Genomic DNA, 13,920 nt, shown 5'->3' on the forward strand with positions numbered 1-13,920 from the left:
TTAACAAACCCGATTTTTAAATTTTTTTTTAATCTTCAGAAATCCCCAATGTTTTTCTGTTGTAGCTAAGAATGTAAAAGCACCATTTGAAAAAAAAAATCCTCAGGTTATTTTAGTCTGCCCTTAGGAAGTGAGTCCATTTTCTATTGCAGGGCTAAGCTAGTTCATGCCATGGCTTGCAAAATGAAATGAGACCCAGAGAGAGAGAGAGAGACAAGGAAGATTACCTGAGTCATGGCATTTGCTTATTAGAGCAGGCTTCAGACAGCAGGGCCAAGTCACACAGCAGCACCAACTACCTGTGCATGGATCAGGTTTTAGGCTCAACACTGGATTTGGTTTAGGTGTTGGGTTGTTTTTTTTTTTTTTAACTTTTAGATCTCTAGTTAAATCCTTCTGCCCACAGCCCTGGTGCTCTGGTGCTTTTCAAATGCTGAGCAGACTAGACCCCCCTCAGATCATGCAGGCAGCACGTAGCCCACACAGGCAACGAACTGGAGCTGTAGGAGTTGCCAGGGTCCCACCGACCCCTGCTGTCCCTCTCAGGCAGCCAGCGAGCCCTGGGGCCGTGCTCCTCTGGCACTGACAGTCCTTGTCCTGCTGCTCTGCAGTGACTCCCGTGTTCTGCTCCTGTGCTGAGGAAATAGTGGCGCTGAGAGCCGTCAGCAGCGGCGGTGCTGCAGTGGGCCGGGCCGGGCCGGGCCGGGCCGGGCTGGGCAGCGGCTCGGGTGGCCAGGGAGCCCTGGAGGGAGCCCTGCAGCGAGCATTGACTGGGGCTGGGGCTCTTCCCATTTCAGCGGCAGGCTGGAGTGCCCAGTGCCTGTGCTGCCGTGGTCGGGCTCAGCCAAGGCACAGGTGCTCAGGAGGAGGCAGGCCCGAACCTCTGATAGGGAGTGCTGCCAAGCACTCACCCAGAAACACAACACGGTCTAAATCTGTGCTTGCTTCCCTTTTACCAAGCACAATTTTCTCCAAGCAGAGATGTGCTGCTAATGACCACAGTCAGACTTAGTGCAAGTATGGCCTGTGCTTTCCTGTACAACTCTGGTGCAGTTAAAGGAAAGGCCTAAAGAAAGAGTTATTATCAGTCTGCCTTGACATTGTGGGATTGCAGCTAGGCACAAATATCTATCCTCTGGGAAATCCCAGTATTTCTATGCTTTTATTTTGCTTTCACTTTGGTTACAGAGAACTGAAATATCTCAAGTCTGTTTGGTTTGGGGTTTTCCTGTCCTTTCAGTGAGGAAAACAAGTCCTGTGTTTCGGAAACAGTGAAATGCTTCCCTGTGAGTCAGCTCAGCTTTAAAGGGCATCTCTGTGAGATTCACTTTAATACTTGGATGTTGTCATTTATGTTATCCCCCAACCCTGTTTTGTTTAGAAACTGAACCCTCTGTCTGGGTTACCTGTCTCATGACAGCCCCTTCAGCTCAGGGTACAGGACGATATTTTGTGTTATTGAAGATACAGACTGAATGGCTGGCCCAGAGAAGTGCAGGTAATTTTCCCTGCCATGGAAAGAAGCATTTTACAGAGTTATTGTACAAGGCTTCAGAGCTGGTATCCTTGTACCATCATGCACATCTGGCTTTCTGCTCATAACTGCTTTTGTCATTTACAAACACTTCACATCCATGCAGTAGCTCCAATTGCTTTGGTAAGTAAATTGCAGTCTAGCTTTCAATGAGATAAAAAGCTAGAATTTGAGGAGAGGTGAGCAAGTAGCTGGTGACCCAGCCCCTGCAGATGAGCAGGCACTTCTGGTGCTCTAGCAGGTTGGAAAGCAGAGTCTGCCTTGAAGGCAGGCTCTCCTACTGTGAATGTGGAGAAGCTTAGAGAGGGAAAGACCTGCAGAATCCACCCTGCATCATGGCCTGCTTTACTCAGGAAACTGGTGACCAGTGAGGAAGGTGCCATGTAGAAATATGGGAGGCATTCACATGTGCATCATTAACTTCATAATTTCCATTAAATAATCCCTGACTTGGCCCCAGGTTTATATCTTTGCAAATAGTCCTGAGCAATGTCCTGTCAGATCTTCCTCTTCCTGGTGGACAGCATCCCTCTCCTTTGGAATGGCTGCAGTATTATTGAGGGGAACACTAGGCTTTATCATAACACTAACAGTTGATAGAGTCTGCTGCCTTTTGCACCTGTGGTCTTCCCCTGACTGTAAGCATTATAATTTCTTACTATTTATTTCTTTTATAATGCAACTCACAAACTGCTCCAGACACTGACCTCCCAGAGAGATTGCTAATCAGACAGAATTGCACTGCAGGGAGTGGTGAGTGCTCTGTTCAGATATCTTTTAAGAATATGTGAGGACCACCAACATCTTTGCACAAGTAACTTGAACCAAAGGAAAAATAATCTAGCAAAGCAACTCTGTGCACTGTAACAATTACAAGGCTTCTTCAGAACTAAATCTAGTTAATTATTTTTTAGTCCTTGCAACTCCTTATTTATATTTAGAAATTAAAAAGCTCCAACTAGAACAAAAAAACCCAGCCCATCAGTGAGTCATTTGAAAGTTCTCTGTTCTTTTTCCTGTTTTCTCACTGAATATGGAAAGTGGCTCATGATTTGTGTCCTGATATGCAAAGCCTATATGAGCCTGAGGGAGCTTCACTCAGACTTCATGGCCACAGTAGCCTACAATAGTCACTTCAATGGAAAAGAGCTGCAGCTAAAAGAGAGGCTTCTGGGTACATTGGTCACAGTAATTGCAAAATGTTCTGTGAAGATGCCCACCCCTTCTGGAACTACAAATTAAATGAACGACCTCATTTCAACTTTCTTTTGGTGTGTGTACTGGTACAATATACTTGGTTACACACAAAAATTTTTAAAATGGTGTTTTTCCACAGTCAGCAGAATTAATCAAACCCTGTTTTCTATGGAGCAATGCTCTACATCCTGATTCTGGCCCAGTCTGTACCTGCCAGTTTGCTCCATGGTGCTGCTGCCTGCACCCACAGGCTGGCACGTGGGCAGGAAGCAGGAGATGCTGCAATGGGCAGAGGGCTTGGGCATGCTGACTACCCAGACCAAATCCTCTGGCATGGCCAACAGAGGACAACCAATCTAGGGCCCTTTTCTTCCCCAGGTTTGCATAAACCTGTAGGATATCCATTAGTTTGAATCTGACATTCATCAAAGGTGGTGAGGTGGTAGCCAACAGGCTTCAACATTATTGAGCTTGGAGTGTCTGATCAATAAATACATAAACAGCAAAGCAGATAAATGAGAATGTTGCTGAAACTTGGTTGCCAAAGGAACTCCATTTAAAAAGTACCTATTTTGAGTACTAAAGTGTTTCCCTGTGGATTAGGAGGAAGATATTATTTCAATCCTTAGAGGTAGTAGCAGCAATGATATTGTTGTAGACGTAATGGTATAAATAAACAAAATGCAGGGTTTTCTGCAAGAGTCCATATCTTTAGATCTAAGGTTTGTGTATCCAGTTTACCCACTTTCTCAGCTATATTGCCTACTCTAGTAAAAGGTACTCCATTTTTTTTTTAAACTTTGCCTCTCTCAAGGATTTGTAAGACTCTTAGACACTGAAGTATTGGGCCTCAAAGTACACAGATGAGATAGTTAATCAGTCACTCACAGATTGTTTCTGAGATAGGAGAGCTTTCATACTCTCTCTTGGTGAGTTCTCAGGTTTGTGATGACTGAAAATGGGGGGATGGTTTCAGTACTGCATTTACAACTCCAGGAATGTAGAGTCCACCTTTAACTTGAAAATATTTGCATAAAGCATTCAGGTATTATAAAGGAAACTGATTACTTTATACCAGCTGGATTACAGCAAGCCAATATTGACTTCAGGTTTTGGTTGTCAGCAAGATTTATTTTACTCAAAGTAAATATTGACTGTGGCACCGCCAAGGCCAGTATTTACTTTGGAGGAATATCAATCTTGTGGCTCAAAACTGGAAGTCGATATCATCATTGTTACACTTTCTCATAAGTAGTAGGGAGGAGGGGCTTTGGCTAATGGGAAGCACATATACATATATACATAATTTAAGACGCAGTGAAGAAACTAAAATATGGAAAGATGGTAACTACCTTGGACCACTAAACGATGAAGCTGCTGGAAGGAACCACACAGTCAGAATATTCTAACTCCCAGGGACATCCTTCCTGCAGACACTGGCTGTTGACCTCTTGAAAAGTTAACAGCAAGAAATGTAAGTGGTGGCTGCCATCAGAAATAGTATAATAAACGGAACAAGAATTTCTGTTCCCAGCCTCCTTTGAACTGCCAGTTGATTTTGTCTTAATACCCTGTAAGCCCTAGAAAATACAACACGCCTGCTCTACCATGGAATAAGTTTAGAAAGCCATTGAAATTGTGCTTATTGGAGTCTTTCTCACTTGTGTCTTTGTAAAGGAAAATAGCACCTAAACTTCAACCTGGAGGAAGACAAGGAGTCTGTTTGGATTTCAGGCCACTAACATGGAAAATGCTCTGTTGCTTTTCACTCTGGTGAAACTGTGGAGGAGGGTATTAAATCCATAACTGTTATGTTATCCATGAAATCTCTTGGCACATGCACACACACAGTTTTCCTTGATACAACGGTGCTTTCCTAGTTTAAGTGCTACAAGAATATAAAAATAGCCATTTTCCTGCTAATGTCAGAGATAGTCCTATTAATTACAGAGACAGACAAACAGTTCTCAGGATTCTATGGGGCTGGAAAAGGTGGAGTGCTCCCCATAACAGAGCCTGTGTGTAGCAGTGTGCAGGAAGTACTCACAGGTAACCCCTGCTGTGAAGAACCAGGACAAGTCTACCAAGGACTGTGGTTTCCCAGAGGCCTCATTCACACCACCACATGGCTGCTGGTGGAGGGTGAGTTTGATGCAGGCCGGCTAAAGTACACTTTCTCAGCTAAGAAACCCATGGACTGACTCCTAACCAGGGAGAGTTTGCAGCTGCTGGAGCTGAGACCTTCCTGAACTAGAGCTCAGCACCCTCCAGATGCTGATAGAGACAGAACTGGGTCTGTGGAAATCCAGCCTTGACACAGACACCTATGCCAAGTGGTGCCAAAGACTGCCTGTCATGAGTGTGCGCCAGTGAGGGAAAGCTGTGTGGCACTGAACTGCTTCTCACTTGCCATCTGCATGAGAGGCACAAGTGGCAGGAGCGTCACTTCCCAAGCTAAAAAACGTGACAGGAGTCAGGTCTCTGCAGCAGGCCATTCACTCTCTCAGGAAAATCCTCAGCTGGTGGCTTACAGCTGGATTTGCCATCATACAAACACACAGCTATAATGTTTGCTTTTCAAAAGATCTACGGACTTAACAGCTGCTGTGGCAATTGCCGCGAAGATCCGAGCTGACCTTGTTAGAAACACCAGCCTCCTTGCTTCATGTGCTGGCTGTATTTGTGTGTTGTAGCACTCCAAAGTGTGGGCATCAGAGCTGAGAACACTCATACTGACTTTGCTGTGCCTGTCCACTCCCTCTGCTTAGCTGTTCTTGTGGCAATGCCAAGCATCCAGCGTTGGTGAGTTCCCATCTAGAAGCTTTGCTGGGGCCAGTCCTGTGCATGGGCAATGACAGCTCTTCAGAGAGCTTTCAGGACACTCAGCATAGAGGAGTTGCCCAAGTCATCCAATAGCAATGGTAGCTTAGGTCACTTCCAGTAAGTGACTATATATTTGAGATCAATAATTGTCAGCCTGCTGTGAAATGATTTAATGACATTAAGTTAGTGGATGTTAACAAGATGATATTGGGGTAACATGATAATCTATTGCCTTTGGCCAGGCAGCAAATTGCTGTTTTATTAATTTTTCTTCTTCCTGTATTTTTATGGTTTGGTTTAGAAGATTGAAGAAACTTTGGCTATGGAATTTTACATTTTTGAAGTGAATAGATGTGAATTTTGTCACTCAATTCACATGAAAATAATTCAGTCCTGACTCATGCAAATGCTAAGAGAAACACAATGGGCTTAGAATAAGATACTTCCCCTGCATGACTGCCTCAGAATATTGTAGGAGGGAACTCCAGAAAGTAATGAACAGCAGTCATTTCATATGGCATCCACAAGACATAGGGTTGTTCAGCTGCTACACAGAGGCATGTGGTCCCCAAGATAAAAACTGTCACATACTAAAGTTCATCGAAAGCAGCTGGTTTTGTGGAAGCATTTGCTCTTGTAGTGGTAAAAGGCTGAGTTTCAGCTCAGATAGTTGCTTGTGTGTGTGTGTTTGTCTTGATTTGCTACAACTTTTATGCATCTCACTTTTTTTTCCTGTGAACTTCTTTCTTTCATAGTAAGTTGTTGATTCCAAGGGAGGGGCACATTCAGGCCCTTCCCGCACGTCAGGCCTTCAGCTTCAGTTGTAAAATAAATGCAGGTTCTCCCAGTGAGCTGATGTGAGCAGCAACCAGGCCATAATTGGGTCCCTCAGGAAGATTTAACATGAAGAGGAGTTGAGGTTTGTGGCTTTGACCAAGGCAAGAAGCCAAGGGAGGAAATGAAGGGGGACCCAGGAGGTGCTCTCCTTCACTCTCACCTCCCATGCCAAGAAAGGCACAATGATGCATTTTTGAAGAGATATTTATTTCCTGCCATTCAAAATTATTTTGTTCCCTGCATTTGTGTAGTTTCTTTAGTTTCCTTGGCTTTAGTGAAATTCCTTCCCTTGCTAAGATTCATCATATTTTTTATAACTGGCCGTGCAAGAGGTCTGGAACACCATCGGCCTCTTTGGGAAATAATTACTGTTTGTGTGGTCTAATAAATGGTCCCAGAGGATTCAACATGAAATAGCCAGGGTCTACAGGAAAGAAAACTATGTGGAAACTCATGCAGCCTCACTAATCTGCAAGGAACAAAACAAAGTTGTACCCTGGGGTAAGAACCAGTAGCGACTCCCTTAATTGCTACCATGTCAGCGTGTGAAACTACTACCTCTGCACAAGCTAATGCAAACCTGATGTGGTCAGATTTCTGATTGAGACCAGCTAAATATCACTTCAAACGAGCAGATAATCCCTGCCACAGATCTGCAGGGATACAAACAGCCAGGGCTGTTTGTTATCTGAGCATGGTGAGCGGCCAGCGAGGAAGACATGGACAGCCCAGAGCGGTCACCTTTAATGTGCAGTGGGTATAAATAGTGGCTGCTGCCTCTGAATCCGTGTCCCTCCCTCACCTACCTCACTTATCCTTCCCATGGAGAGGAAATTCAGCCAGAGGGTGATGAGAGCAGAAGGTGAAGCTCCTTTGATTAGACCACAAATGACAGCCTGCATTTCAGTCCCATTTCCTTCCTTCCTTCCCCTAAGGTGTGCTTGAATGAGGGTACTTGGTCTCCCAAATCCAGTAATCCCCACTGTGACCACATGAGGTGGAACTGCAAATGCCAGGGAGGAGGCCACATGCTGATCTGCTGCCCCAGATTTGGGATCAGAAAGTCATAACTCAAAATCCTACATTGTCCCAGCTGCAGTAACCCCAGACACTGCCTAGAGGCAGTGATGCTGTGGCTGACTTGATGCCCGTGTCCCCTTCATCAAGAGACAACATTCCCATGGTGGCCCTTCTGCAGATCTCTGCCCCAGACCAGGCCATGTGATGGCCTCACACTCGTGCCTTGGATAATGAGAGCAGCTCATGAGCTGGTCCAAGAGCTAGGTCCTGCTCCCAGTGCTCTGCCTGCAGGTTCAGAACTTTGCTCCCAGCATGTCCCCAAGACATGCTTATGCTGTCCAGCCCTGCAACTCCTGGCCAGGCACACAGGAACGCTGTGGTAAGGCCAGGAATAAAACCACTGACAGAAAGACATCATCTCAGTCCTGCACCTGCTCTAATCACTAGATTGCACTTCTGTTGCTTCATCTGCTACACAAGATTTCTTCTTTTTTGGTGTTTTCAGTGGGACACTCTCCAGTTTCCAGTGGACTTTGGACATGGTAAACAAACAAGGCCGCTGTTTGTTTCTTTTAGGTGTATGTGTACACTTTCCTGTACAAATTCCTGTAGTCTTTTCTTTGAAAGGAATCAAAATTCAGAAGCACAGAAAGTTTTCTTCTAATGCTTTCAATGCTCCTGTAAATCTTTCCTCTTTTAATTAAAGCTGAACATGGAAATTGAACATGGCAGTGATGCAGTATCTGCCATGTCAGGCACTGCAGTCACTGAAGGACAGCTCCCATGGAGGCTTGGTGGTGCACCAGGCACCTTTTGGCACATGGCAGAGGTGTCCTCATTCATCATCAGCAGAGATGCTATGGAGTCACTGGGTAGGTTCACCAAGGAGAGGCAGTGCCAAGGCATTCACCAGCCGTGCATTCTGCATACACCATTATGCTTTAAAGAGAACTGTTGCTGTTTTATCTGAAAATACTGAGACATTTCACTACTAGCTTTCATACAAGGAAACTGTTTTTGAAAGAAGTACCAGACAGATTGTTAGGAGGAAACAGGCAATGAAGGAGGAGAGAGAATCTGTCTGAGACTGATCAGAGGAGCTTTTAGTAGGTTAGAGCAACAGTACCCAGCTTCTTTTTCAGGTCCCTCAGGATCCTGACTCTGCATCCAAAACATGACCCCTTGTTTGGGTGGCATATGCAGACAGGAGAAGAGGGACATTTATCTTCTGTGACCAGACAACACCCTGAACAACTTATAGGAAAATAGGTGTTGAGGACCACAGGCCATTGTGCTGTTGCCAGCTGCAGAAGAGCTGGCTCACACCTACAGCTACTCTGTAAATAACCTTTGGAGGTCACAGGGGGTTAAACAGCTCATGGAGTGTGCAATTGCAGATGTCATAGAATCACAGAATCATGGAATCACAGAATGATTTAGGTTGGAAGAGATCTTAAAGACCATTTCGTTTCATCCTCACTGCCATGGACAGGGACCTTTTCACTAGACCAGGTTTCTCAAATCTCCATCCAATCCGGCCTTGAACACTTCCAGCAATGGGGCATCCACAACTTCTCTGGACAACTTGTTCCAGGGCCTCACCATCCCTAATAAGCTGTTTCATTGGTAACCTCCTCCCCACCACCCAGTTTCCTCCATCAGCAGCCCACCAGCTCTGACAGGCACACCATCCTATTTCTGCCCATCCAGGAAACAGCATCCTGCCCTGAAACCTTATAATGCACACTCACTAATCTCACTCACCCAGCGAGCTGGTGCGGATAACAGAGTTGACATCAAAGGGCAGAATGCCCTGATTTGCACTGCCTGGCCATAAATTAACTGAACTCTATCCCCAGCAGCCCATCCCTATGACCTCTGAGGTGCTGTATTTACCAGGGCACTCTGTGTGCTAAGTCAATGTGGAAATCAGGTTAGTCATACTTTCCTGGAAGTGTGATCTTGCCCTGCTTGGCTGCAACCTGTGAGCTTCCCCAGCACCACAAGGACTTTCAAAACTGAATGCTTTTCCAGTGGAAAGTCTTCCTGCTCTATTGTGAAGCAGGACTGAAATGATTTGCATTGGGAGCCAGCAGGAATTCAGGTTGAAAAAAAAAGAAAAAAGAAAAGAAAGGGGTGTGCTGAGGTGGCCGTATCAATGTGTTTCACACGGAGGTTTGCTTTCAGCTCAGAAAGGGATCAGTGGTTATGTGAGATAGGAGAGTCCTGCAGAGAAGTCACAGTTGTGGATTGTTCCCTAGCTGAACTGCTGCATCTCTCACAAAAACTGGAGCAGCCCCACGACAAAATGCAATTGTTGATCCTTAACATGTCATGAGAATGAAAAAAGAAATTATATTACAAACAGGTAGTAAATAAGGAGAAAATTTACCTGTTCCAGGTAAGTGAAGAGCAGACACAATAAATTCAACTTACCTGAAGGACATCATGCTATTTCTTGATATTCCAGTTGGGTGGGTCTTCTCTGAAGTTAAAAGGGTTGCAGAACTCCTGACACTAAACTGAATTCACAGAAATTTCCTAATCTAGGAGCAGTTCACAACTATTTATTTTATAGCAATTTTGTTTTAATTATGTTTTAGAGTAAAATAATTAAAATGCCAAAATAAACTGAAGCACTTCCCTCTCCAAAATCCCATTTGGGAAAGAGTTCTGCTTTGAGGAATATTGTTACTCAAAGGCTCCACAGAAAGCTTCTTATGGCCAGAGTTTCTGGATTGACACTGATTCAGTCCTGATAGCACTGGAATTTCAAAGGTGAGATATTTGTGCTGTAAGCCTTGATCATCCTCTGCAGAACTGCAAATGGTCCCTGTGTTGCCTACTGCCCTGCCATGCTGCATCAGCACCTTCTCACCCAAAGGACAAGACCTGTCAAGATGGCTGAGGCTCAAATGCATCTTTAGCTCTTATTTCCCACCTCATTTAATGGTTACCTCTCATAAAAGCCATTAAAAAGGCTCACAAAGCCATGAAGAATTTTCAGACTATAATGCTTGCACAGTGCAAAAGCCTCTGTTTTTCATCGTCTTTGTTGTTTTGTACATTTTGTACAACAAAATGTCTTCTGCAATAATCTGCTGCCAACTAGCAGATCCTTCTAAAGAAATAATTTCTCTCTTTTTCAGGACAACAAACTGCTTAGCAGCATGAGGAGCAAGGGAGTGGAAGTAATCCCTCTGCCCTGCAGCCCCTTCACAGGGGTGCACGGATCACCAGCATTGGGTTACCCCTGGGTAACAGTAGCAGGGACCAGAATCAATGAGTTGTTCAGCAAGTGAGCAGAGACAAACCCCAAATCAGTCAACAAACTGGAGAAGCACCTCCTCTCCTTCCAGTCGAGGCTTTTTAGTAACTGAACAAGATTTCCTAGTCTTATAGGGTCACCTTGAAGGAGCAATGTCTTCACTTCTGGGCTGAGCTGGGAGACTGCAACAAGAAAGTTGTCTATGTGCAAGAAGGATCTTCACACAGGTAGTGCTAGCTGGATGAGGTCTGGCTGTGGGCCAAAGAGTGGGGCACCTGCTCCCCAGGGCTCTTCCACATGTTGTGGTAGCTTCACCAGAAAGTTGGGTTGGTCTCCTCCAGCAAGGTTAGGCCTGGAAAAATTACAAGATCAAGCAGTGATTCGGTCAGTGACAGCACAGCTGTGCCCATGGCAGCTACTGCAGATTAAAGATAGAGAAGTGGGGGATGCTGTCCCACACATCTTTCCAAGTCTCATAAGTGTAATAGAGTATGAATATCAAAATGACATGAATCTGGGGTCTGCTATCTTCCAACAACTTCTGGAACAATCCTTACACTCTTTACAAAAGTGAACAAACTATAAACAACAATGACATTGAGTGTGTATTGTATATTTACTTTAAAAATACTGTAGCAGCCAGCACTGTAAGGAACTCTGGATAGGTAGGAAGAAACCCTGTGGGGATGAGGCTTGCAAGCAGTCAGAGCTCAAAGATCCCCTCACACTGAGTAACACAGACATCTCTTACAGAAGGAGACATAAAGATCTGTCCATCTTCATGTGTGTTTCCCTGACCTTGGCTGGACTGTGAGCAAGGGGACTGAGAAAAAGATGCACTGGAAAGGACGTTTTCCTCGTGGAGTCAGCCAGGTTCTGTCTTGAGATTTAATTTCCTGTGAACCAAAGCAGTGTCAGAGCCTGTCAGGTGGCAGCTTGTCTGTGAACTGGGAGCAGCAAATCCCTGTTGTGAAGCTCTGGGCTTACTCTACCTGAACTATGTCTGTACTCTTAAATAAACAGACCAGGGCTCATGAGGCCAAGTGCCACAACACAGCTTATATACACACAGCTGAACTTTCTTTCCCCTCAAAAAAGAGTGGCCTTATCTCTTCTGCATTTTGGAGACTGGATTAAAACCATGCTGGAGAGCAACCAGACAACCTGGTTAATAGTGGAAGACTGGCCAAGTCCAGCCAGCCAGCCTTGAATCCTGGTGCCAAAGGACACCTGCTGTGAACCAGGCTCCCAAGGCTGGTCTGGCTGCAGCTGATACAGCTGAAGCAGTTGCCTTTCAAGGTGTTCATCATCCCTCCATCCCACACACTTCAGCAATTCTGCCACCATGGCTGAGGGAATCATCCAGGCCAGGTCAGCCAACCTGGATGAGTCTGAATGGTTTTGAGGTCCTGTGTCTGTCAGAGAGATGGAAATTAAGGACTGCTTTTGCTTCAGCAATAATGTCTGTAGATGTGAAATGACCTGAAGCCAGGGACGTTTCCCGTTTCCCTCCCGGTTGATGTGCAGGCAGAGGATGTGTAGTGGCCTTTTGTTTGTGTACCCTTCATGCTGAGCACAAGCCATTCACTGCTTGTTTCAGTCTACAGCTCACTGTGAGAAAATGTGACACTGCCAGGGGTCTGCCTTTACTGGGAAAATTTTACTAGTGGAGAGGGTAGGCCTCTGGTCTGGCCTATAAACACCTGGGAAAAGCAGGAGAAAAATATCTCTGGTTTTTGTATAGCAGGGACCTCATTACAACTCACAGCACACCTGTATATCTTTCCCAGTTCTGGACAACTTCATGGGCTTGGCCAAAGCCTCTCCCTGCTTGCTGCCAGTTGCTCTGGTTTTCAGCCAAGCTGCACAGATCAGCTCTCAGTAAGTCTCTGAGACTTCAAGTGCAGTAAAATGTGGGTCAGACCCTGCCCTGTAGCTGGAGGCAAGCTGCCCTCTGGAACTGTGGAGTCTGTGGAGCCCCAGCTCCTATGTCAGGCATTGTCTCACCCTTTGGCTTGAGTTTTATTTGTGAGAATTAGCCTGGAGGCTGAGAAATTAGAAATGGACTGGCCAGTGTTTGTGAGTAGAGTTGGGCAGACAAGTGATTATGCAAAGCAAGAGACACTGAAAAATAAAATAAAAATACTGGTTTAAAAAGTTGGTTTCATAATAAAAATAACGATTAAATAATGAAAAAAAAAACCAAACTGGTCTGTGGATAGGAGCCGTTATGGTCATTTTTTGACCTCTGCCCATCCAGCCCTCGGGGAGCCGTGCAAGCCCAGGCGACTGACGGGAGAGCAAGGAGGCTCTCTCTTCCTTGCCCCGCAGAGCCGAGGTTCCTCCTGCGGGCGGTGGAGGGGCGGCTGGCCGGGGAGCAGGGGCAGGGGACACAGGTGGAGGAGGGGCAGGGGACAGGGGGTGGCTGTCGCTGCCGAGGTGCGATGGCCCCACAGAAGAGCAGGCATTGTGCGCGGCAGGGCGAGCCGGCGCTTTGGTGCCAGCCAAGAAAACAAATGCCTTCCCGCTGTCTCCTGGAAATGCTTCCACCGCTCCTGCTGAGCGCCTTCATTTCAAAGCCCGCTGACTTTTTGCCCTTTCTAATAGAGCTTAAAATGTTTCGGTTTTCCAGGCTCCCCCCGCCCCGGCCCTCGGCTCGGAGGCTCTAATGCCGCAGGTTCGTGGGATGCCAGGGGAGTGTACGGCCAATCAAAGGGATTAGGGGCGGCTGGTATCTGAGGGGGACGCTGGGCTTAAGATTCTTCCCCACAGTGGCAGTGAAACGCTATAAACCTGCAAATCTTCAAAAGTATCGCTTAAAGCCAGCAAAATCCCCTCTGGAGCCTGGTCGCTCCAGCTGCGGGGCTGCCATCCCGCCTTTCCCATCCCGGCCTCTCCCCTTTTCCAGGAGCTCCTTGGCTCCCCTGTGCCGCCGGGAGCGGCGGGCGGGAGCGGCTCCCCCGCCGGCGCTGCCCCGGGCCCGGCCGCAGCTGCCCGCCCTCCCCGGCCGCCCTCCCGCCGCCGGCCGTGTGTGTGTTTAGGAGGTGCCGTTTCCCACAGCTCTGATCTAATGCAGCTGTAATTCAATCTCCGTGTGACCGGCACTCCGCCGGCGCTCTCCCACCCGCCGGCAGGCTCCTCTCTCCCAGGCTGTGTGTGTGTGTTACACATTTACACTGTCAATCTGACGGGCTCCCCTCAAACAACCCCTCTGTATAGATTTACAATGTCAATCAGGCGG

This window comes from Molothrus aeneus, chromosome 1, assembly GCF_037042795.1.
Source record: "Molothrus aeneus isolate 106 chromosome 1, BPBGC_Maene_1.0, whole genome shotgun sequence".
NCBI lineage: Eukaryota > Metazoa > Chordata > Aves > Passeriformes > Icteridae > Molothrus > Molothrus aeneus.